This window comes from Gigantopelta aegis, chromosome 9, assembly GCF_016097555.1.
Source record: "Gigantopelta aegis isolate Gae_Host chromosome 9, Gae_host_genome, whole genome shotgun sequence".
Lineage (NCBI taxonomy): Eukaryota > Metazoa > Mollusca > Gastropoda > Neomphalida > Peltospiridae > Gigantopelta > Gigantopelta aegis.
In genome coordinates, this window is record NC_054707.1 from 7,329,971 (window position 1) to 7,357,470 (window position 27,500).

The 27,500-nt window shown below is 38.8% G+C and overlaps 1 long non-coding RNA gene across 1 annotated transcript in view; it reads right to left on the bottom strand.

The window, feature by feature from the left end:
* LOC121380903 overlaps positions 1-27,500 on the bottom strand; it is a 165,850-nt gene that overhangs the window by 94,773 nt on the left and 43,577 nt on the right. The window contains exon 2 of the long non-coding RNA XR_005959017.1: positions 965-1,108. This is a non-coding gene — a long non-coding RNA (uncharacterized LOC121380903). The remainder of the gene's footprint in view (positions 1-964; positions 1,109-27,500) is intronic.

A 27,500-nucleotide genomic window follows, 5' to 3' on the forward strand; every position in this document is an offset into this window, starting at 1 on the left:
CGGTCTCGCGCTGTAGTGTTTTCGTGTCTAAGTGGTTCACGCAGAAAACACACTTGAAGAAAAGCAAATTAAACTGGACCACGAACACCAGCGGCCGGCAATATCTCTTTGAGAAGAGTAAAGTCAATATATTGTTTGAACTGGAGATATTTTCCTAGCGCTAATGAAAAACGTGACGTCCAGTGGCGGCTCAGCGTTCAGAAAGGTAAACGAAGAGTAGAAACAAGATGGCCGCGTGTTTCAGTGCTTCGACACGTCAGACATTTTGCCAAACACAACATCTAAGATCGTACTAGTAGCTCGAGTCAAGCGTATCATGTTTTATAAAAAAACGAACATAATTATAATTGGCATTTACTTTTAAGAACAAGGGCTTAGGGCTATCTTAGAGCTACGAAATCGTAAAACCATCGTACGCTATGACGTCACTATGGCATGTGTTGTAGTTACGCCATAGCCTACTATATCGTAGGCTAAGATAGCTTCGAAATAATAATAATTAGCATTTACTTTTAAGAACAAGGGCCTAGATTTTCGAAGCTGTCTTAGCGTTATAAAATCGTGTAAACCGTCGTAAGCCATGACGTCACTATGGCATGTGCTGTAGTGACGCCATAGCCTACGATATCGTACGCTAAGATAGCTTCAAAAATCCCTAGCCAGAGCCCAGATTTTCGAAGTTATCTTAGCGTAACGATATCGTAAATATCATTGTAGGTTATGGTTTGCGTCGTTGTGACGTCATAGCTTACGGCGAATTTTACGATATCCTATCGCTAAGATAGCTTCGAAAATCTGTAGCCAGGACTGTAGGAACCGGTGGGTAGGTGACAGGGCGGAGCAATATATATAACAATATATATAAATATATGTAAACCAAAAGGAAAATGTGCTTGACCCACCCCCGCCCCGTCCTCTTCACATATCATTCCTACAGGATGTGAACATAATTTGAAACGCGTACCTGTTTTGAAACTTTGGTGAGGGGTCCAGAAGATCTGCTTTAATCTGTTTACTCAGCAGCACATAGAACTCAACCCAGTCCAGTTTAGTACAGTACGGCACATACCACAGAGTTACGAGTTATCTCTCTCCAAAATATGATCGCCTGAAAAAATAAAACTTGGAATGAAGCGACTTTGAGACAACACCAAATATTTCAAGTTAGAACATTTTGTTCTGTTTCGGGATAATTAAGTTATAAAATTACATTGCATGCATACATTTTGTTACCAGACAATTAAATTATGATTACATTGCATGCATACGTTTAAGACGAGTACGAGCGAATCGCTTATGTGTACTTGTCTAAATGCGAGTATATGTATTTGTAAGTATGCGTCTTGTATTCGTGTTTATGTGTAAGTGTAAGATTGTATGCGTCTTGTATTCGTGTTTATGTGTAATAATGTACGTATGTTTCGGATTGCAGCCTCTTGATATACAAACGTGTATAAGTTTGTATATTTTTTATACCAGATCGTTCATGATCTTATACACTTGTAATCAACTTATAAGAAACTCAATGGATTGCCGTATACACCATTGACGATATAACAAAGCAAACATCAAAATGGATAGTCGTAGTTAGTTATTTCATGAAGGACCTACGAGTAAGATTAAGTACGATTAGCAGTGAGGGATCTTTTATATGCACCATGCCACAGACAGGATAGTACATACCACGGCCTTTGTTACACCAGTTGTGAAGAAATAGCCCAATGGGTCCACCGACGGGGATCGATCCTAAACCGATCTACGAGTAAGAAGCAAATGGCAGCGAACATAAAGCAGTTTACACAAATCAGGATGTTTGTGGTACGTGATCCTTGTCTACACCATACCCCCCAAACACACACCATCACCACAACAACAACCACCTAGTGCTGGATGAAATCCTCAAATTCGAACAGATATTTTGGCAAGACGAGCTTGCCTAAAACTTTTTCACCATTCATTTTCATCATTCTAACTACAATATTGGTTATAATCCATGTAAAAAAAATGCGTAGTGATTCGTTTGTAACCCTATATGTATGCTTGGCAATAATGTTAACATTAATAAATGTTAAACAAATTATGGCATTTTCGTTTAATTCAGGCAAAAAATCAGCCTCCCCCCCCCCCCCCCCCCACACACACACACACACACACACTGCCTATATAAATAGGAGACCGTGCGCATATGTATCGCTCTGGGAGTGACAATTCTCTTAAGACATAGCCAGAACGAAGTATTGTCCTTGGAAGTGACAGTCGTAAAGACATGGCATCGATTGATAATAGTAGTCACGTCCTTGTCAAAACATTATTTTTGCTTTTGCCTTGAGCGAAGTGTCTAACAAAACCATATTCTATACACCAATGAACCGCAGTTTAAAATGACCTTAGCATGATGTCGTTAAAAAAATAAGGGGCGGGACGTAGCCCAGTGGTAAAGCGCCAGCTTGATGTGCATTCGGTTTGGGGTAAAAATCCCCGTCAGTGGGCCCATTGGACTATTTCTCGTTCCAGCCAGTGCATCACGACTGGAATATCAATGGCCGTGGTATGTGCTATCCTATTTGTGAGATGGTACATACAAAAGTCTATGACTGTATGTCGAAATTACCAACTGACATCCAATAGCCGATAACTAATTCATAAATCAATGTGTTCTAGTGGTGTCGTTAAACAAAACAAACTTCTTCTTTCTTTAAACAAATATTCCATTCCTTTCCTTTTCTTCCATTGTACAGAATTACGATTTGGAATATGTGGTAAGTGCTTTGTCGTTGAGAATAGTTAGCTGCACTACAATAACACACTGTATGGGAAAACTGTAATCTGATTTTCACGCCAGCCATTCCGGCGTTGGTTTCCTCCATCCCATTAGAGCACCGTAGAAGACGGAGCGATCCGGTGGAAGCATTTATCAGTATTAATGTCAATCACTGGTGAACAGCCGATCATAATTAACGCTTTCTGCAAGTTAACTCAGTGTTGGATTCACCCAGTTAAATAATGAAGTAGAAACAGCGCGACCCGCCATTAATGAGTCGAGTTGTGTGTGTACTAAAAACTTTCTACCAAGTGCTATGTGTGTGTGTGTGTGTGTGTGTGTGTGTGTGTGTGTGTGTGTGTGTGTGTGTGTGTGTGTGTGTGTGTGGAGGCCGGTGCGGAATTCAGTCCAGATCGATCGAGTGTGTGAAGAATTTATTGATGTTTAATTGAGATTATTGCAAACTGTTTCTGTTTCACTGGACTTCTCACCAACGATTGTGTCTACATCGCCGACCTCATTCACGTCCTCTTGCTCTGCTAGTCCTTCTCTTTAAAGTATATACGTCTCTGACTTTTGGTTTGAAAATAAAAAAGACAGTGGAAAAACCGCAAAGGGATGGGGTTCGCACTTCCCAAAATAATGGGGGTGGAATTACAACCCTGAACATGATTATGTGTTTCAAGGACGAGAAACAGTGTGTGTGTGGGGGGGGGGGGGGGGGGGGGGGAGAGGGCGGTTCCATAGCTTCCCACTTTCCCTTGTTATTGTGCTCAGAATGCTAGAAATGCAGAATGAAATTCAAATTCTTTTAGAGGGGCATGCCCCTGAACACACTCATCCCCGTGCCATCAGATTGAGAGTTCCCCCACTTTCAAAGTCAACTTTTAAATACACTCCGCGGACCCCGTCGTGTGATATTGACTTAAACCTGTATCTCCCCCCCCCACCCCACCCCCAAAAAAAAAGAGCACATTGTTTTATTAATCATTGGCTATTGGTTGTCAAAAATTTGGTAATTTTTACATAAAGTCTTAGAGAAAAAACCCGCTACAATTTTCCATTAGTAGCAGGCGATCTTTTATATGCATCATCCCACAGACATGATAGCACATACCATGACCTTTGATATACCAGTCGTGATGCACTGGCTTGAACGAGAAATAGCCCAATGGGTCCGCCGACGGAGATCGATCCTAAACCGACCGCGCATTAAGCGAGCGCTTTACCACTGGGCTACGTCCCGGCGCAAACCTGTATCAAGTGAGTCCTAAAAGAAAGTGTTTTGAATACAACCGTAACATTTTTCACATAACCTAATTAGTAAATACTTTTTTTTTGCAGTCACACTTGACGTGCCTAATGCCCATTTATTTATCATTTACCCTACCTGTTTATACTAACTGGACTATCCTTGAATATTTAAACCAAATTCATGTAGAATATATATTACTTGACCCGACACTAGCGTAGCCAGAATTTTATATAGGGGAAACACCCACAGCGGAAGAGGTGTAACAACACTGTCTATAAGTTATGGTGGTAAAGGAAAATATAAAAGATGATGGTGTGAAAAAAAAATGTGGTTGGAGGCCGCTGTCCTCATTACCTCCCTTCTCAGACTACGTAAATATATATTCTTAACGAAAAAAAACCCCATAATATTTCATTTTGTTGCGAATATCTCAACCCTTTGCATTATCCAACAACAATGAAAGAACGCCTGACAAAGAAAGCAAACCCAACTTAAACAAAAAAAATTTTTTTTTTATTATTATTACACAAGTCGGTGTGATGTCATAATACACACACGGACGACAAAAAATCTTTGATTTACGCCGACACACGGACGAGCAATGAAGACAGTTTATGGGCGAAAACACGGAAGAGCGCAATCTCCCGGCCAATAGAGAAAGAAGAGACGATCAGAAGAGCGCTCCGCGATGGAGTGACGTACACGCGGAAGAAGATGGATGTTGCAGCAGCAAGTGCCCAATAACACAGGCTTCAACTAGCAGATGAGATTTACTGCACATTAAAACGCTCGCCCATTTATTACAAAATGGTTGCCATCGAGATTCGGCCATTTCTGCAAGAGGCTAAGTATTACACAGCTTAATTTGACTGCGGCAGGTTCCAGTGTTCAAAATCAATTCCCATTGTCGATAATGTTAAGAGTTAACTGATAAAAATGTTATTTAAGCAGCGTATGAACACACCCAGGAAGTAGACCAATTAAAATGAAAAGTGTGGCATTTCACATTTAATCTACCTACAAGAAAACAGCATGGTCACATACCATTTAAGAGATTTTAGGAAGGATTTTGCTGAAAATCGAAGTTCCATTTCTGGGGGCTAACGTGCACTGGTTACAGCATCTCGTGTATACTACATAATAATTAAACATGTATTTTTATTGGCAGTGCATAACAGTAATTGCATAAATAATTAGTGTCACATATTACTACCAATCAGAGCTACAGCTGTTTTTACTCCGTGGACCTCGAACTTTGCTGACACGGAACTTTATTTTTTTGGTACAAAAGTTTGTTTAAAGTTTGTTTTGTTTAACAACACCACTGGAGCACGTTGATAAATTAATCATCGGCTATTGGATGTCAAACATTTGGTTATTCTGACACGTAGTCATCAGAGGAAACCCGCTACATTTTCCCTAATGCAGCAAGGGATCTTTTATATGCATTATCCCACATACAGGATAGCACATACCACAGCCTTCTTATATACCAGTCGTGGTGTACTGGCTGGAACGAGAAATAACCCAATGGATCCACCGACGGGGATGATCCTAGACCGGCCTCGCATCAGGCGAACGCTTTACCACTGGGCTACGTCCCGCGCCTTGTTTTGGTACAATGCAACCTTTCAGACGATGTGGGTAGTTTCTATGACATCATACTACTAAGGCAGATTGGTTTATTAATCATCGGTTGTTGTGTGTCAAGCATTTGATAATTCTGAAATGTAGTCTTTAGTAGCAAGGGACACTATCACATACAGGACAGCACATTCCACAACCTTTGATATATCAGTCGTGGGGAACTGGCTGGGACGGGGAAAAAACAATCAGAGATTGTCCGCCGATGTGGTTCGATCCTACAACCAAAGCACCTCATGCGAGCGTCTACAGGTTAAGCTAAATTGCACCCCCTCGTCTGCAGGAGGACTGCCACACCTTTACTTCGAAGGGAAGAAATGTTTTATTTAACGACGCACTCAACACATTTTATTTACGGTTATATGGCGTCGGACATATGGTTAAGGACCACACAGATATTAAGAGAGGAAACCCACTGTCGCCACTTCATGGGCTACTTTTGTCGATTAGCAGCAAGGGATCTTTTATATGCACCATCCCACAGACAAGATAGTACATACCACAGCCTTTGTTATACCAGTTGTGGAGCACTGACTGGAGGACGGCTACTTCTAAAACTAAACCTAAAACAAAGTTCAGTGGACACTTAAACAGTTGTAATGACATGCACGCATGAATCACTCTCAAAACTAACTACAAAAGTTGATTGTTTTCAATACATTATGCAGGGGTCAAAATTGAATTAAATCCCACAAATGCTTCTGGCCCGAATAAAAATCTGCCGTATCAAACATGATATTATATTATAATCATAAAAAATAAAAGAATGAAACTTATACGTGAGTATAAAGGCAAATTAACTACCGGTCCCAAATATTCCGGGCCACGGTGATATTCACGGGCGAGACAAATCCCAGTGGTAAAGTGCTCGCTTGGTGCGCGGTCGGTTTGAGATCGATCCTCGTCGGTGGGCCCATTGGGCTACCGGGTATTTTTCGCTCCAGCCAGTGCACCACGACTGGTACATCAAAGGCCGTGGTATGTGCTATCCTGTCTATGGGATAGTGCATATAAAAGATCCCTTGCTGCTAATCGAAAAGATTAGGCCATGAAGTGGCGACAGCGGGTTTCCTACCTCAACATCTGTGTGGTCCTTAACAATATGTCCGACGCCATATAACCGTAAATAAAATGTGTTGAGTGCGTCGTTAAATAAAACACTTCCTTCCGGTGATATTTACCGGCTACAACATGGTCGAACCAGCAGTATTTCGACCACTGTTAAAGGCGTTGACTCGTTTTCACTTCCATGAACTTGAAAGCTTTACTTCATCTTTTATAAAAGTACAAGTTCTCTTTCTACTTGACACCATCCTATTAAGCACTATCTCGACCTTTTCATCAATAAAACATTGACACTCTCAGAAAAAAGATACTCCAAATGACAAGTAAAGTAGTTAGGTAATTATTTTCTAAGTCGGCTTCATCGAAAAGAAAAAAGGAAAATGATTTTTTTGAAGAAAAAAACCCAGGCAGTGCTTAATTAACAACAATCGTTATTACGAACACTGGAGAAATATTGGTCTGTACTCGATAAACGTTACACCTTAGTTCACAGTTCACAAGTTTAATATTTTCTTTATTTACCTTCAAGAAAACTCCACAAATCGAAATAATCGTTTCGAACTGAACTCAGTAATTTGAAACTAATTAAAATTTAATAAACATTGATTAATTAACCATTGGATATTTGGTAACTGATACATAGTGTTCACAGAAAATCCGCTACAATTTCCCACTAGTAACAAGAAATCTTTTTTACATGTGTACTTTAATTTCACACAGACAGCCTTTCATATACCAGTCTATTCAGATAATAAGAATGATAGACAGACGGTGATAGATGGGAAAGATGAATGAAAGTCGTGGAAAACCAATATAAAAAATATTTTGGATTTGACAAATGACTCGGGGGGGGGGGGGGGGGGGGAATCAACTTAAAATGACATGACACCAATGCAAGGACTAAGAGCGATGACTGCAGTGCAAAAGGCGAATCCCTCTTATCCGAAGTAAAATGATATAACTGTTACAATATCTAAAATCGTATCATTGTACAAGACAGTGGAAGAGGTGTTTATGAATATCTATTTCGTGATCACAAATTATTGTTTATATATACGTATTTTCGTGTTTATATCCAATTAAGGTTGAAGCACGCTTTCTTGGGAAGACACCTCAGCTATCTGGAAAGTCTGTCCAGGAACGTGGGTTAGTGGTTATAGTTATTAGTCAGAGAGAAGTTGATGTAGTAGTCTTACAGCTACCCACTGAGTCGTTAAAACTCATTATGGGTGGGGGCTGGTACCGGGATGCGAACCCAGTACCTACCAGCCTTACGTCCGATGGTTTAACCACAAGACCACGAATAAACACACACATTTATATTTGTCTTCTTCGGCGTTCGATTGGTTGTATTATATCCTTTGTCCCGTGAGAGTCGCAAAACAGGGCTGTCAGGCGTAGATCTTTTGCAGAGCCTCGCAGCTTGGCATCCACCATAGTCTATTTTGCAAGGTAACAAAAACACTCAACCATGAATTACCGTATCATCTCAACTAAATTGTATTTCCCTGATCTATTTTAGTATTATTTGCATAGTTCTTATTTATAGGTTTTTATTTACATACGTTTCATTTACTTGTTTTATTTGCATACATTTTATTATTTTATTTACATTGGTCTTACTTTCAGGCTTTCATCCTAACGCATGACCGGAGCCAAATTTATTACATTTTTCTCGACGTCTGTTTGGAAAATGCGATGTTCACAAGTCATTAGCCGCCATGTTCGATCAGTGTAAGTTCCGACGTGATTACGAGTGAGACAGCGAGCGACATTCGCGGCGCAGCCTCGAGTCGGCGACAATTATGGGACGGTTTTTATGGCGGACACTGTCAAGTTCCTTCACTCGATTTGTAGCCTCGGAGCTTGCTCTGCCGGAGTGAACAGTCGAGAGGTTGACATTAGATGCAGATAGTGTGACCTAGCACCGCACGTCATTCCGGTGACTGAACCCACTTTGTGCACCACTAGAGCACATTGTTTAATCATCGGCTATTGGATGTCAAACACTTGGCAATTTTGACATATAGTCTTAGAGAGGAAACCCGCTACATTATTCAATTAGTAGCAAGGGATCTTTTATATGCACCATCCCACAGACAGGATCGCACATACCACGGCCTTTGATATATTAGTCGTGGTGCACTGGTGGAAGTTGGCATTAGATGCGTAATCTTGCACCGCACGTCATCCCGGTGATTGAACCCGCTCTGTTCATATTCAGCATAAAGCTTAAGGACACCACTAGAGCATATTGGCCATATCATCGGCCACTGGAGTTCAAACATTTGGTAATTCTGACATAATATTATAGTCTAAGAGATAATCTGCTACATTTTTTTCATTGGCACCAAGAGATCTTTTACTTGCACTTTCCAACAGTGCAGCATATACCACGACTTTTGATATACCAATCATGAGGCACTTGTTGGGACTAGAATTAATGCTGCATTCCAACTAACTGCTTCCACCTCTCAATTTAGAAAATATTTATTGTTACTAATACATGCAATATAAATATTCTTCACCATACTCCGTCCGCATTGTTCCCACCCTACTACTACACAACTTAAAACTATACTCAGCGAAAGAAATAAGGAACACTTTGTATTTTTATATTTCAGAAATATAAAGAACCTCATATATCATGTTCCAGTCTATCAGTCACGTTCCACACTCATCTCACCGCCCTGTTGGACCAATGTGAATCAAATATGATGACCTTCATCATAGAAATACTCAGAAATAGACGATTAATGAGAGTGGTGTTATGAAAGTCCACCTGTACGTATGATTCCTGCTGGCCAGTATTTACAGCATTTGGACATTTTCCAAACTCCACGCGACGTCATCGTACAGTTTATTAATAGTGAAAATGAGTGTTCGTTAGCACAGAACTTCCTTCCATACAAAACACGAATGGAATAGCTCACGGATATTATGGTTGCCTATTGGTAATGTCGAGGCTGATTTTGCAGGAGTATTTTCTTTTTTCTCTTCTTTTGTTATTTAGCGACACCATTGGTTAAATTAATCATCGGCTAGCGGATGACAAACATTTGATAATTAAGTAGTCTTTAAAAAAAACCCGATACATTTTTCCATTAGCAGCAAGATATTACTTATATGCACTTTTACACAGACAGGACAGCACATACCACGGTATATGATATACTAGCCGTGGTGCACTGGCTGTAACGAGAAATAACCCAATGGGCACGCATCAGACAAGCGCTTTACCACTGGGTTACGCCCTAAACACAATCAAAGAATTTGTCCACCGAGGAGGTTTGATCCTACGGTCAAAGCGCCTTAGACAAGCACTCTACCGACTGAACTAGATCCCGCCCCGCTGTTTACTTTTAGTTTGAGAAAGAAATGTTTTATTTAACGACGCACTCAACACATTTTATTTACGGTTATATGGCGTCAGACATATGGTTAAGGACCACACAGATATTGAGAGAGCAAACCTGCTATCTCCACTTCATGGGCTACTCTTTTTGATTAGCAGCAAGGGTTCTTTTATATGCACCATCTCACAGACAGGGTAGTACATACCACGGCCTTTGATATACCAGTCGTGGTGCACTGGCTGGGACGAGAAATATGGGCCCACCGACGGGGATCGATCCCAGAACGACCGCGCATCGAGCGAGCGCTTTACCACTGGGCTACGTCCCGCCCCTTTCAGTTTGAGAGGGAATAATAATTGCTTACTTAAGAAACAGAGTTACTCAAACATTAAAAATGTTTCCTGTAGTATTTTCGTTGGACACTACAATGATAGACAGCCACCAGTCTTGCAGGGGAGCTGCGCCACCAATCTTGCAGGGGAGCTGCGCCACTAATCTTGCAGGGGAGCTGCGCCACCAATCTTGCCGGGGAGCTGCGCCACCAATCTTGCAGGGGAGCTGCGCCACCAATCTTGCAGGAGAGCTACGCCACTGCGACAAAGCAATGCATTCCTGACGTAACGGCCATCGATCGCTTGCTGCCAGTTTAGGACCAACGAACATAATTCATAGCTTAGGCAGTATTCTACATTAATTATTCTGCGACTTTTCCGAACAGGTTATATCTTCATCATTATACGTGGTGACCTAACATGGCTTGTCTGGTTCATGTAAATAAATTATTACCATCACGTCAGGAGAATTTGTTCTAAGCAAACAAGAAATGTTTTGTTTAAAGATGCACTCAACACGTTATGTATGTACAGTTATATGGCGTGAGACGGATGATTAAGAATCACACAAACAATGAGAGAATGAACTGAATATCGCCCCTCCAGGGGCTACTATTTTCTATAAACAGGAAGGGATCTTTTATATGCACCATCCCACAGTCGGGATAAAATGAATGAATGAATGAATGAATGTTTAACGACACCCCAGCACGAAACATACATCAGCTATTGGGTGCCAAACTTTGGTAAATGCAAAAATAATGTGATGATAAACATCAAGTTAAAAATTCTCCAGTTAAATAATAAAATAAAAAACACAGTGTAAAGAACTGTGTAAAATTACAAAAAAACACAGATATATAATATTAAAATTTATAATAAAAGTAATTAAAAACTGCAATACAAGTTTCCATCACATTTCTTTGACCAAATATATCTTTTCTAGTTTCTTGCAAATGCTTACACTTCACCAAAATGTGGCGTACCGTCAGAGTACACTGACAATCCTCACACTGACGTGGAAGATCTTTCTTCAAGATAAATGAATGGGTCAAGTAAGTATGACCGATGCGAGCACGACACAAAACTATTTCATCCTTCCTGCACTGCCTGTAGGAGGACCGCCACTCTCCCAAGACTGACTTGCTAGCATGAATCTTGTTCGCAACCGCACCGTCCCAATCATGTTGCCAAGTCTAAAAGATAAATTGGTTGAAACAGGCGGGATAATACCATGACCTTTGTTACAACAGTTGAAGAGCGTTTACTTTCAGAGTAGCATTAATATACTTCAAATCATATCTTACTGGTCACTTCATCCTGCTTCGGAGGGTAAATCTGATACGAGCCAACGCCATTTCATAAATATCATTTTGAGTTACACTAACGTTTTGTCCTGACTCATCATTCAAATGTGTAACGATATTACTGAGAAGTTTTCATAATTTCACCACCTGTGTGTACAGCAACATCCCTAAGACAAAACAGACAATGTTGTAGATTATTCCCAGGACCAAACTTCGACATAGATGATGTCCAACACAAGATCATTTTAAAACTTGATTGATATAGATGAAAAGGAAACCCGCTGCCGCCGCACAGACTACTATCGATAAAGCAGCAAGAGAAGTTCCATATGACGTTCTCATAGGCAGGACAGTACATACCACAACCTTTGATGTATCAGTAGTGGAACACTGACTGGACCAGGCAAAAAGCCCGTGTTCATCAATGTCGACCAATCCTGCAACACATCCCTCCTTAATCAAAAGCATTTGGGTCAGATACATCGACAAATCAATAATAATTAAACTAAGCCTAAATCAGTAAACTCCCGCAACGTTTCGATCTCTCATTGTCATGGAAAAAGACTTGCAATGACAATATGATGTTGCTTAGGAGAGCGTTGTGAATTTGCGACAAAACCATTCAAGTTCGTATCTCTGCACAATGCAGAATCCAAAGGAAGTTTTAATAGGGGCTTATCCGAGTTGTAGTATTTAAATACGTTTATTTAGTTTTTATAGGATATTAAACGAGCTTCCATTTCATATCATGTTTATGTCCCGAGTAAAATAGTTTTTAATTGTCACGAACTTTGGCGAGTGACAATGAAAATTATTTCACAAAGGACATGAACATGAAACGAAATAGTAGCGAGTTTAATATCCTATTTATTACCCATAATCGATCTTAATTTATATCACCCAACTCGTTTGGTTGACGTTCCTGTAAGGTTGTAGTGCGTCAATCGATGATACAATCATGTGACGTCGAAATGTTACGTCCCACTTGGCGTCCTAATGGGACCTATCACTATGATACGTACACAGAACTTTTTATCCATATGGGTAATAAACATATATTATGCAATACACACGTGGTGCTAAAGTAATATAACTTAGATAATAAATTAGAATGGAAAATATACTCAACAAAATTAGTTAAGGGTTAGTAGATATTGTCGGCTGGTAATTCTTTAAATGTGGTAAAAAATTTAAAAACCCCCAGCTTCTTATGTTGTAAGGCGTCGTCGTTGTAGCATGTTCTTAAACTTAATACGGAGATGTAGCTCACTGATGCGCGGTCAGTCTGGGATCAACCCCCGTTGATGGGGCTATTGGACTACTTCTCGTCCCAGCCAGTGCATCACGACTGGAATATCAAAGGCCGTGGTATGTGCTATTCTGTCTGTGGGATGGTGCGTATAAAACAAATCCCTTGCTACTAATGGGAAAATATAGAGGGCTTCCTCTCTAAGACTAAATGTTATGACAACGTCATGCAAATTGTAGGCGTGTGACGTCATTAGAGATTGAGTCTGAACTCTAAAAGTTTTATAAGCACGGGCCCTGGTGCTTATAAAACTTTTAGAGTCTAGACTCGAGACTATAACAGTCTGAGACACTAATGTCATGACAACGCCATACAAACTGTATGCGTGTGACGTCATTAGAGATTTAGTCTGGACTCTAAAAGTTTTATAAGCACGGGCCCAGGATCGTAGCTGACTCACAGACCAGTTTGTTTACTAAAACAATGTTTAGAAGTCAACTGTAATCCAAACCTGTTAAAATAATACGACACTAGCAAAGAATTTTTAAAATATCTGCTGCCTCTTAATTAATTTTGCTGAGTATACAATTCAGCGAACATGAAACGTGCTTGTGAAAACGATCACAAAATACTGGCTTCGTAATACTAGCATAATACTGTGATACCTGATGTTCTGGACAACAAGATTAAACATAAATTCTTTTCTTTTTTTCGTTCTTATATTCGGTTATGGCTATTTGAGCCGTCTTTCTAGCAAAATATGTATCAAAATAGATGGAGTCATTATTTATACTTGTGCGTTGATAGACTCCCTACTAGTATATCAATTCCAGTGCAAAATGTTAACAATATCACCAATAGTAATTGATTTAGTTTAAGGTAACCTGACGAGACACACTCGTAATTCACGATAATATCGAAGCGTTTTCATTTCATTTAACTTGATATACTGATCGGATGTAATAGAATGTAGTGGTAGTGGTTTTCTCTCTCTCTCTCTCTCTCTCTCTCTCTCTCTCTCTCTCTCTCTCTCTCTCTCTCTCTCTCTCTCTCTCTCTCTCTCTCGATACCAAATATAAAATATATCGTAGTTTGAACTGTGCTGAGGTGCTATTAAACACACATTCCCTTCCTTTCATCCAACTTTGATCTACTATTCTCACAGTGCCACCCTTCACCAGTCTGACGATTCACGTCAATTTGTAATCAAATCGGCTTGGTGCTGGGCAAGTCAGTAACAGTTCAAGTAAACGCGATAACTGGATACAACTTTGAAAGGAAATGTGATGAGTCAGTAAAGTGAAAACAGATTACATATAAAAATAAGTAAGTTTTTTTTCTTTTTCAAATACAAAAACATGTTTTAAATTAAGAATAACATGGCGGTTTTTAACTATGACTACAATATTTGGTGTCGGGCGGGCGTTAAGTCTGTTACTTAATATGTGTGTGTATACAGTATTACAGTTCCAGTGCTTCAAACACTAAGTTTTTATCCATCAAGTTATGTAAACAACATCTAGAGAAATGTTCTCAGCATGTTGTTTTTTCCCCGGGGTGTGTCTGATCTCGTGCTTGAACCTTAAAAAAAGAGTAACGCAGTTACAGTTTATTTTGTTTATTAATCATCAGCTATTTGGTAATTCTGACGTATAGTCTTAGAGGGAAATGCGCTATATTTTTCCATTTGTAGCAAAGGATCTTTTATATGCACGATCCCACAGACAGGATAACACATACCACGGCATTTGATATACCAGTCGTGGTTCACTGGCTAAGACGAGAAATAGCCCAAATGGGCACATCGACCGGGATCGATCCTGGCACGTGAACAGAGTATAATAGTCTTCCCTACATTACTCGCATTTACCATTTTAAGAGTTAAGTCCACGAGGGTCTGTCTCCCATGTGCAATTTTGGGTATACTTTAAAACTTTTGGTTGTTACTGTCAGGCCATCGATGTATTCAAAAACACTGTTGGCAATTTTCCATTGGCCCCTGAGAGCCCCCATCTTGCATTTGAAAAATAACAGTCGTCTGCTACCTTTTTTGGTCAATATCTACTTGTAATCCATATAAAATCATGATTTAAACTGCTAAATTAACATTTTAACGTCAGTGATGTCATGTATTATTTACCGTTCTTAGTTCTGTTCAACAAATGATCATGGGGACAGAAGGGTGTGGGAGGCCATTTTGTTAAAAATATTCACCAATTGTAATGTTTTGAGTTATTATGTTAAAAGGTGAATTATTGGTGTTTCAAAATAGGAAATGTTTGTGTTACAACTTTTTAGCAGGCCCAGTATAATCATTTCAAACTGTTAGATTATCATTATCACAGATCTAAAAAGAAAATTAACCAATACAAAAAAGTGGGAGAATTGTTTTTGTATTCACTGTAAATGTCGATTTCAGAGTTCATAAAAAATATTCACACGTTTTAACAATGAAAGTAAGAGAAGCAATACATACCTATACTTTAAAATTAATCTATAAAATATTTATGTTTTAGTGATTTAATTTTACAGAATTCAATAGCCTATATTATGAAAACTAAAATCTCTATTAACATGTGCAATAACACCGACTCGGCGTGTATATCATATTGTATACACCTACTCAACACTTTTATTCCATTTTTAATCGAGACGCGGAGTTTTACATTATAAATAAAATATATATGTCAGTACATGTTTATGCTCGTCTGAATCTGATGTCCAATATTCATTATAGACGCGATGCTGTGTCTCTCATCTATGCCCCGTAACACGCAATCCTCCTATTGATGCTTTTTATGGCTTTTTCTGGGCCATGGAATGCACGTAGGCCATTACCGTGTTGCTGATGTTTTATGGTGTTACGGACGTTACACGCTTTTTATGGGATTGTTGTTTTTCCTGTCACACATCATTAACGCAGGCATTAAAAGCTAATTAACCCGGTTTTGCTATAAACTTGTCGCCAGAGGTTCATCAAAATGCATAATTGATTGCTCAGGTCGCGGTAATGCCTGGAGGGATTTTCAAAGAATCATCAAAGTCTTTGGCTCCTAACACCTATAGAAGCCTTCCACATCAAGATTCACACTACGTGCCAGTCTTTGTTATTTTTCAATGTTTTTTTTTTAACAAGGTTAGTTTTTTTTATATTGGTTTTCATTACAAACGTCAGTGCTTAATAATTAACATAGGCCATTAGGAGGAACCTTGCTGAACACCCCCACCTTGAATTATTTACTTCGCCTGCCATATTTCTGCGGACATTAACATCAGATTATTAGGGTCTGTCCTGGAATAAATTTATATCGATTAACCAATTTATTAATAATCACTACATACTGAACACATTTCTAGATAGTTCTGAATGGGGACGTTGAGCGAAAAAAAATGGTGCCACACGTATTAATATTTTCTGTTAAAAATTTTAACCGTAACAACACAGTTAAATTTTATTATATGTAAATGTGGACGTTCATGAAACAATTTTTTTTTTAATTGTTTATTATTGTCCTTTTACAGAAGTAAAAAAAAAAGGGGGGGGGGGGGGGGGAAAGAAATGTTTTATTTAAGCACTTAACACGTTTTTATTTACGGTTAAATGACATAGGGCATATTATGCTGGGCTATTTAAATATTACAACAGTCAACCTTGTAGTAACCATTAAAGGAATCATTTTGTTAAAGTTTTTATTAAAACAAAATTATTATGTTTTTGTTTTATGAAGACCTATTCCCTAATCCGGACAATATTAAGTAGATACAGACAGTAATAACATGACAGATGGTGATGTAATGCCTGAGCGAAACTCACATAAAATACTTTCTTTTTCTTATAACTAGATTAGTTTAATAGTTTTCAATGATTTTTATGTTTGTATATCACCAAAAACATTGATAATAAATCAGAGAATGGGGCCACCGAGGTAATTCGATCCTACGACGCATGCACCCAAGGCAAGCATTTGTTTTTTGATTGTGGGTATATAAAGTTTGTTTTGTTTAACGACAACACTGGAGCACTGATTGAAAGATGTTCCTCGTTAAATGATTGCAACAGTACTGCAAAAATAGTACAGTGTGTAAATGAAAACCATAATTATAATAAAAATCGTATATCTGCACAAAAAAATCAAAAGGATGTTTCAGCAAGGTCACGACTTCTCTAATGAATGAGTAAACCCATTGTGTTAAAGAAAAGAAAGAAAAATCAATGTTCCATCGGCAAAATGCTGACATTTCCAGAAGAATATTAAATAAAAAACGTACCTTGAAATAGAAGAAATGGCTTCAGCATGCTAACACATTCTAAAGGATTCCCTTTTCAATAAAATGGCCACGAATGGTCCCAAACCACCCACTCCCTCACCGCCCCCCATTTTATTTATGGAGACTGTCAAACAACAAACTCTAAAGTGGTCTAATCAATTAATTCCTGTTTCCACCAGGTCTAAAATAAGCAGAATACTTCTGCATTTGTTTTTGTGTTTATCGGACGCTCTGGCACCATGAAGAGATGGTAATAAGCGGCATGGGAGTCATCAGCGCGCACGTGCTGCGGGGAAGCAGAGCATGATGAGATCGTTTGAACATACATTGATGAGCTTTAGTGCTATCTAATTGTTTTATTGTTTTTTATCACTGCCAACAAGGGTAGTTACTTGACGGGAGTTATGCCAATATTTAGATAATAATCTCTGATGGCGTTTTCAAAGGCCGTGTTGCTGTCGGGCATTGTATATAAATTATATGTTAATTTTAATGTCAACTCCGTAATACAGTTCCGCAGAGAAAACATAACAACAACAATAGAATATAATGTTTGACGCAGAAAGGCCAGCACGTGCTAATTAAAATTAGCGAGACTCTGGTTTTCCCATTTTCCTATTCTTTCTTTTTCTTTCTTTTTTTCTTTCATGATATTTTATTCTTATTAACAAACAATTGCCGATATCTCATCCGCGGTAAACGTCATATCTGTGGTCTCAACCACTTGTTTTCGTGTCTTGTGCTCGCCTGAAGTGCTTGCGTCGCAGGATCGAACAACCTTGGTGGATCCATTCAAATGATGGGGTTTTTTTCCGTTCCAATCAGTGCAGCAGCACTGGACAAAGACCGTGGTGTGTGCTTTCCTGTCTATGGGAAAGTGCATATAAAAGATCCCTTGCTGCTAATGGAAAAATATAGCGGGTTTCCTCTCATGACTATATGTCCGAATTACCACATTTTGACATCCAGTAGCCGATCATTAATTAATCAATATGCTCTAGTGGTATCGTTAAATAAAACAAACTTTAACTCGTGTCTTGTGTTAATTTGTTTGATAAATCTATAATTCCCATACAATAGGATCAAATGCAAGCAAATAAAAGCGGCAAATTGTTTGTCTGCTTGTCTGTTTGTCTATCTGTCTGGTTGTCTGTCAGTCTGTGCTCATCTATTATCATCACATATTTTCACGTGTTCTACTAAGTTACGACGCCGTGTTCCTTACATGTAAAATGTATACATGTGTATCGTGTGCATTTATACATTATTTAAGGTGAATCCGGTGGAACAAATAAAGTATGCATGTTTTCAATTATAATGGGTTATCTTCCGTGTTAATTTCATTGGCTTTGACGTCTAAATCACCACTAAACAGCCAATCGTATGCCTTTAAATCGATATCTAACATATGTTGCGTATTGTCATAAAGCTAAAGATATAGAAACATTGCATGAAGAATTCTGCACCAAAAAAAAAATAATAATATAAAAAAATACTAGTAATACGTAAAGGCACGTGTAACGAGTTTATATATATATTGAACTTGGGCGCTTTCCGATGCAAAATAGTGAGGAAATTAAGAATTTTTAAATTTTGGAATAAGTTATATATCACAAATAATTGTATTTTACGGGCTCTATGTAGGAGAAAGGAAGGAAATGTTTTATTAACGACGCACTCAACACATTTTATTTACGGTTATATGGCGTCGGATATATGGTTAAGGACCACAGAGATATGGAGAGAGAAACCCCGCTGTCGCCACTTCATGGGCTACTCTTTTCGATTAGCAGCAAGGGATCTTTTATATGCACCATCCCATGGACAGGATAGCACATACCAAGGCCTTTGATATACCAGTCGTGGTACACTGGCTGGAGCGAGAAATAGCCCAATGGGCCCACTGACGGGGATCGATCCCACCTTTATGTAGAAATGCAGCATTATGAAGACAGCTGGTTAACGAATATCAGACAGGAACTCGGCAGGATGGGTTTCAGTTATATATGGAATTTAGAAAAGTTAGATAATAATTTTTTTACCATAATAAAAGAAAGATTACGGGATGTATATATGCAGGAATGCTATAGCAGAATACAAACTACACCAAAAGGAAGTCGTTATCAATATTTATTAAACGAATTTAAGTTACTGGAAAAAAAACCAATAGGATTGCTTTATTTAAAAGAATTAGCAAATATAAAAATGTTGAAAACCCCACACACAAAGACTATGTACAGTTTGTAATTCCAATAAAATCGAAGATGAATTCCATTTTATACTGCAATGTCACCGATATAATGATCTGAGACAAACATTTATTAAAGCGTATTATTACAGACGACCTAGTGTTTTAAAACTAATTCAACTACTAAGTACTGAAAATATTAAAGAGCTCAATAATTTTGGGAAATATTTAATCCGCAAATAATTTAAGAAATAATTTGATTTAATCTAGTTGTATCTGTATTGTGTGTTTGACATTTACCATATAATGTAAAATCATTCCGCACCATTATACTATACATATTGTATATAGACATGTATTTATTATGTATGCTAATGAGTTGTAAAACTTCAGGCAATAAATAAACTTGTAAACTTGCCGGTGTTCTGTCAAAGGGGTGAATAAAAATATAGTCAAGTTTTTTACTCTCGAGAAATGTGTCTGTACGTAAAGTTTGTAAAATCGTTATTCTGTTTCTTTTTTTCTTTCTTTTTTATACCAACAGACAGATACAGTGCGAAATGTAATGTGTTAAAACTTAATTATTGAAAAGCAATAATTGTCTTTTTCCTTGAAGCATTTATTTCCCGCTGTAATTTCCCGTGAGAACGCTTTTTAAGGCTCTTAAGTCTCAGTTTTATTTAATCCAATAACATTTATGAAGTTCAAAATTAAACATTAAAATCTTTTTGATGTTGCAGTAGTCTCATTGCTGTCACTTTTTACTACATTTTAATATTTAGCAACACAATTGAATTTCCTAAACACAGTAATGTTTTACTTTTTCTGGGGAAAAATCTACAAAATGAAAGAGCTTATAAATGTTTATTATTAAGCTTTTTGCAGTATTTATATTATTATGTCGTGGGATTCACCGTTGGTGGTGTATTTATCATCATGGACGTCTGCTGCAGGTTCGAATCCAGTTAATGTACACTTTTGAACTTTGTTTTAAATTTTGTAGTTATTAAATTCTATTTTGTCATAGTAGATATTGACGTATGTTTATGACTAAATGGTGAATGTTTGCATTGTTTTGGAATGTAAACGGTATGGTATACTGTGTGACCATTACGAATAGCAATTTTGTAAATACAGGTAGCTCAATAAAATAAATATAATAATAACAGCGTGAAATATAGGTAGCTCAATAAAATAAACATAACAACGTAACCGTTAGACTTAGTGTGAAATATAGGTAGCTCAGTAAAATAAATATAAGAATACAACAGTAAGTCTGTTAGTGTAAAATATAGGTAGCTCAATAAAATAAATATAAGAATACAACAGTAAGTCTGTTAGTGTAAAATATAGGTAGCTCAATAAAATAAATATAAGAATACAACAGTAAGTCTATAGTTGTTCAGTAAAGTAAACATAATAGTACAACAGCAATACTGTTATTGTTAAATATATGTAGCTCAATAAGATAAAAATAGCACAACAGTTAGACTTGTAGTGTAAAATATAAGTAGCTCAATAAAATAAACATAACAACACAAAAGCGAAACTGTTAGTGTAAAATATAGATAGCTCAATAAAATAAACATAACAACGCAACAGCGAAAGTGATAGTGTAAAATATAGATAACTCAATAAAATAAACATAACAGCGAGACTTAATCTAAAATCAATTGCGTGACAGGTGGTTGAACATCGAATGTAAGGCTGGGAGGACATGGATTCGTGTCTCGTTGTCGGATTCATCCACATTATTGCACAGCTTGGTTAAAACTGGCTACATTCTGGTTAGAGTTCTACATTACAGATCACATAGCCACATTGTTATTGTTTAAGCCCGATCAATACTGACCCCGCTGAGAAATCATTAATAATGCATGCACCCGGCTCTTCCCACGCATCACAAAAACACACACGGCTCGCCGGGTGTGCGATGGACTATAATAAGCAGGTTTTCTTTCAGTAACCGCTGTTGTTGAATAATTTTGAACTCATGGATTGTAAAAATATTGTTTGACGGTTTAAATGTATTTTTAAGTCAAACTTTAAACTTGTTTGAATGTACTATCACTGTCACTGTCACTACACCATCTTCTCTCTCACTATCCACTAACAAACTAACAACTAACCCACTGTCCTGGACAGACAGCCCAGATAGATGAGGCGTGTGCCCAGGACATCGTGCTTGAACTTTCATTGGATATAAGCACGAAAATAAGTTGAAATGAAATGTCAGTCGAACATGGATTGTTTGAATGTACTGTAAATTAGACATAAATAATTTGAATGCATTGTAACATGGATTGTTTGAATGTACTGTAAATTAGACATAAATAATTTGAATGCATTGTAACATGGATTGTTTGAATGTACTGTAAATTAGACATAAATAATTTGAATGCACTGTTAGTCAAACATGGATTGTTTGAATGTACTGTAAATTAGACATAAATAATTTGAATGCATTGTAACATGGATTGTTTGAATGTAAGTCAAACTGTGATTTTTAAAATGTACTGTAAATGAAATATATATAATTTGAATGCACTGTCAGTCAAACATGGATTATTTGAATGTACTGTAAAATAGATGTAGATAATTTGAATGCATTGTAACATGGATTGTTTGAATGTACTGTAAAATAGATATAGATGATTTGAATGCACTGTAACATGGATTGTTTGAATGTACTGTAAAATAGATATAGATAATTTGAATGCACTGTAACATGGATTGTTTGAATGTACTGTAAAATAGATATAGATAATTTGAATGCATTGTAACAATTATGATGTCCAGAAATGCATTGGTTATAGAGATATTCATATTCTAACCAAGAAAATGTAAGTAAATTGTAATTTTAACAATGTAAAAAATATTTTATCCGCCGGAAACCTTTTAAAATGGATAAAAACTCAGGATAGGCCCTTTAAGGATCAAGCAGCATCGATCAGTTTGTTTTGTTTAACGACACCACTAGAGCACATTCATTTATTAATCATCGGCCATTGGATGTCAAACATTTGTTAATTGTGATAAGTAGTCATCAGAGGAAACCCGCTAGAGCATGGGGGATTTTGTTATAGCTAGCTACTTTGTTTTGTTTAACGACACCACTGGAGCACATTGATTTCTTAATCACGTCTAACATTTAGTAATTCTTACATATGACCGGCCTCGGTGGCGTCGTGGTTAGGCCATCGGTCTACAGGCTGGTAGGTGCTGGGTTCGGATCCCAGTCGAGACATGGGATTTGTAATCCAGATACCGACTCCTAACCCTGAGCGAGTGCTCCGCAAGGCTCAGTGGGTAGGTGTAAACCACTTGCACCGACCAGTGATCCATAACTGGTTCAACAAAGGCCATGGTTTGTGCTATCCTGCCTGTGGGAAGCGCAAATAAAAGATCCCTTGCTGCCTGTCGTAAAAGAGTAGCCTATATGGCGACAGCGGGTTTCCTCTAAAAAACAGTGTCAGAATGACCATATGTTTGACGTCCAATAGCCGATGATGAGATAAAAAATCAATGTGTTCTAGTGGCGTCGTTAAATAAAACAAACTTTACTTTTCTTACATATAGTCTTAGAGAGGAAACCTGCTAAAGTTTTTCATTAATAGCAAGGGATCTTTTATAGGCACCATCCTACAGATAGGATAGCACGGCCTTTAATATACCAGTCGTGATGCACTGGCTAGAACAAGAAAAGCCAATGGGCCCACCAACGGGAATTGATCCTAGACCTACCGCCCCGGATCTTTTATATGCACTTTTTCAGAGGCAGGACAGAACACACCACAACCTTTAATATATCAGTCTCGAGGTACTTGTTGGGTGGTGAAATTAGTGTGTGTGTGTGTGTGTGTGTGTGTGTATGTATGAGTGTGTGTGGGTGTGTCTGTGTATGTCTCTGTGTGTGTGTTTAGTGTGTGTGCGTGTGTGTGCATGTGTGTGTGTGCCTGTGTATGTGTGTGTATGTATATGCATGTGTGTGTGTGTGTGTGTATGTGTGTGTATATGTGTGTCGGTGTGTGTGTGTGTGTGTGTGTGTGTGTGTGTGTGTGTGTGTTTGTGTGCGCGCGCGTCTCTTTGTAAAATTGGGTGTGTGTCACTCTATTTCTAGCGAGTCTATTAAAAGTAGTTTATGGATTGTTCTTCACAGTGTCATTCATTTTTGCCACCAGGAGACGCTGTGACAGTGGAAACGCGAGGACTCTTCACGCCGAGAGTGACACGCGACGCGCACGGTCAGTAAGTAATCGAGATATCGCCTGCCAGTCTCCCGAAACCTCATTACAAAGAGTCAAGTCTCCATTAAGGGCAGTTCCACAATCGATTACTTGGAGGGTAGGAGCTTGAGTTTTCTCGTTATAAATCAAATTAATACAACTGTATTAGACCCTCCCCCCCCCCCCCCCCAACGCACTCGCCCAATCCATATCATTATCCGCATGTCTCCAATTTTTCCGGAACTAAATAAGTGCATCTGAATGCATTTTTAAACTACGGCTTTTTTATCCACGCCTATTATAATTTATTGCGACACTTACTCTACATAAGCAAAATTAAAGTTTGTTTTGTTTAGCGACATCACTAGAGCACATTGAGCACATTGATTAATTCATCATCGGCTACTGGGTGTCAAACATTTGGTAATTTTGTCATATAGTTTTAGAGAGGAAAACCGTTACATTTCCCCATTATAGCAAGGGATCTTTTATATGCACACACAGGATAGCACATACCACGGGATTTGATATACCAGTCGAGGTGCACTGTTTGGGACGAGAAAAAGACCAATAGGATGGGGATCGATCCTAAACCGACCGCTTATCAAGTGAGCGCTTTACGACTGGGCTATGTCCTCCAACGAGAGAGCATCCGAATGCATTTTAAAACTAAGGTTATTTGATCCATATCTATTTAATTTATTGCGACACATAGTCAGATAATCAGAGAGGAGCGTCTACAGCAAGCCGTCATTTAAATACATACTTTCCTAAACACAAGACATTACACACCAAGACATTTCATCATTCTTCGTGACAATTTCTAATCACTAATTATTAAAATGCAGTTGGCTTGGATTTTTGTTGTTTTGTTTTTCATTAAATAACATGTACAAATGTGGGTACGAACTGGTATGCCGATGTTCCTCTGGTTACGAACTGGTATGCCTTTGGGTACGAACTGGTATGCTTTCGGGTACGAACCGGTATGGTACGAAACGGTATGGTACGAACCGGTATGGTACGAAACGGTATGGTTACGAAACGACCTGATACCGTTGGAAAGGCAACCAAAGGAGCCCAGGCAACCGCCCTACTACTGAGCTTCACCGCGTACTACGTAAATCACACAAAGTCGTGATGTGTCCACTGAACCCATCACATTTAGGTTAACTGGTTTTTAATAAAACAGATTCTCCAAGCTTCAATCACCCATCATTTCATTATGCCTATGCCATTTCCGTAACATTGCATGTACTTAATAATATAGCTGACCTAGTTAACTAACGGCTAGACATTCATGTCACGTATTTTATATAAATACACCAAAGACTGTGTAATTATTTTGCTTTAATTTTTATAGGCATATAGCTGAAAGTATACAGTTTATGTTTCAAAGCAAAAATTAATAAATATATTTGACCAGAACCGCCATTATCGTGACATAGCATCTTTAAGACTAGTAAATACTGGCTTCGCACCCTGATACCGGCACCCACCCAAAGCCAGCTTTAACAGTTCATTAGGTAGGTGGAAGATCACCACACTAACCTCTCTCTCACGAACCACTGACCACTAACCACTAACCACTGACCACTGACCACTAACCACTGACCACTAACCACTAACCACTGACCACTGACCACTGACCACTGACCACTGACCACTGACCACTAACCACTAACCCACTGTCCAGGACAGACAGCCCAGATAGCTCAAGTGTGGAATTGGATTGGAATTAAGCACGAAAATATACTGAAGCAAACAAGAGCCTAACAGTGTTGTCACTTGTCAGCAGGTATAACTATTTCACTTATAGTTATTTTAGTACTTGTATCCAATTCAGGATCAAGCCCGCTGTCCTGGGCACACGCCTCAGCTATTTGTTAGCGGTTACTGAGAGAGAAGTCGGTTTAGTGGCCTTACACCTGTACATCGTAGGGAGCCAGTACCGGCAGGCGAACCCAGTACCTACCAGCCTTCATTCTGATGGTTTAACCACTACACCGCCGAGCCGGAACCTGACCTCTTGTCTTTGACTCCACTGACAGTGTCGCCCCTTGTCAGCAGGTACAACTCGACCATTTCAAATCAGTTCGTGTGTGACGACCAGCGACCTGCGTTCATTAGTCCGCCCGTTCTACACGAGCGCTTGACTGACGTGTCCTCGGGGCGCCATGACGCTAAACACGCGGTTGCTGGTTTACTGGATCTGCTATCGGCGTGTGACAAAACGTCGCAGTTTGTTTGTAACACTTTACGTGATAATTGATAGAAAACGCGCACCGTTCTGTGAATGCTTCCACGTTATTCCAGAAAATGGGGCATGACAAATTCAATAATGGTGTTTGCCTTCATTTCCAGATGGAGAAACGGTGAACACATCTCGATTCATTACACGCCGAGGTTTTCCTCGGGGCAAGGTCACATGGAATAGCTCTGTTTCTGTCTTTGTCTGTCTGTATCTCTCTGTCTGTCTGTCCCCCCCCCCTCTCTCCCCCCCCCCCCTCTCTCTCTCTCTCTCTCTCTCTCTCTCTCTCTCTCTCTCTCTCTCTCTCTCTCTCTCTCTCTCTCTCTCGCTCGCTCGCTCGCTCCCTGATGACTCTATCTCTTTTTATCTCCACTAAATATTAATTCGCCAAAAGGTCACGGCATCCTGCTTACTGTTAGTGATAAAGTGAGCATTGTTATTAGAAATCATTAAAAGTTATTAATATAAGTTAATGGGGTTTATGATGCTTTAACACGAATGGTATTTCAGATCCGTGTATCGAATTACATATTAACTACAACAGTAACTTATCTTGGGAATTACATACTTAAATATTTAAAATCTTAAAGGTTGTTTTGTTGTTTGGAACAATTAACCTAATTTCTTCGATAAAAAGATACTTTTGTTATGGCGGTATTAAGTACTTTCCCAAGAGTGGGTTTTGTTCACGGTGAAGGATTCTTCCATACAAATTACAAGGCATGGGATTGTGTTTTAATGATAATGATGATGATGATGATGATGATACACTGTATCTCAAGGGGCGAGACGTAGCCCAGTGGTAAAGCGTTCGCTCGATGCGTGGTCGGTCTGGGGTCGATCCTCGTCGGTGGACCCATTGGACTATTTCTCGTTCCAGCCAGTGCACCACGACTGGCATATCAAAAGCCGTGGTATATACTACCCTGTCTGTGGGATGGTGCATATAAAAGATCCCTGGCTGCTAATTGAAAAGAGTAGCCCATGAAGTGGCGACAGCGCGTTTCCTCTCTCAATATCTGTGTGGTCCTTAACCATATCTCTGACGCCATATACACTTAGCCCAGGTGGGCACTTTGTTACGTAATACCTTCGCGCGACCGTGCATCCCATTATGCACTTAGTCCAGATGTGGAGGCCATGTGGCCAGTAGTTACTTAATACCTCTGCGAGTGCGGTTTCGACGACCGTGATTTTGGCGACTAGGCGTCAGTAAGTCTGGCGATCTAAGAAAAATATGCCGGCGTGGTCTCTGTGGAAATACCACTTGATAGGGGGAGGACCGCGATGTGCCCCCAGGCGATATTCGGTTTTATAATAAATAGCTAGGGTTTTAGAGATATCAGGGAGAAACATATTGGAAGGCTCCCAGGGAACGTTAGTCCGTTTAGACTTGGTAAATATCATTTCTGCTCTGTTGTATAACCTTGATGTAATTGATGTGACTTTAAATATTTTAATACTGTATTATACCAATATTATTTAGACGGTGCTGCCGGTCATCTGACGCAGTATACTGTAGGCTCACTGTTCTAAATAATTATTAAGGCTTAGCCAGTCATCCTACAGGACCTAGGTAAACTGTAGGTTATTGTCT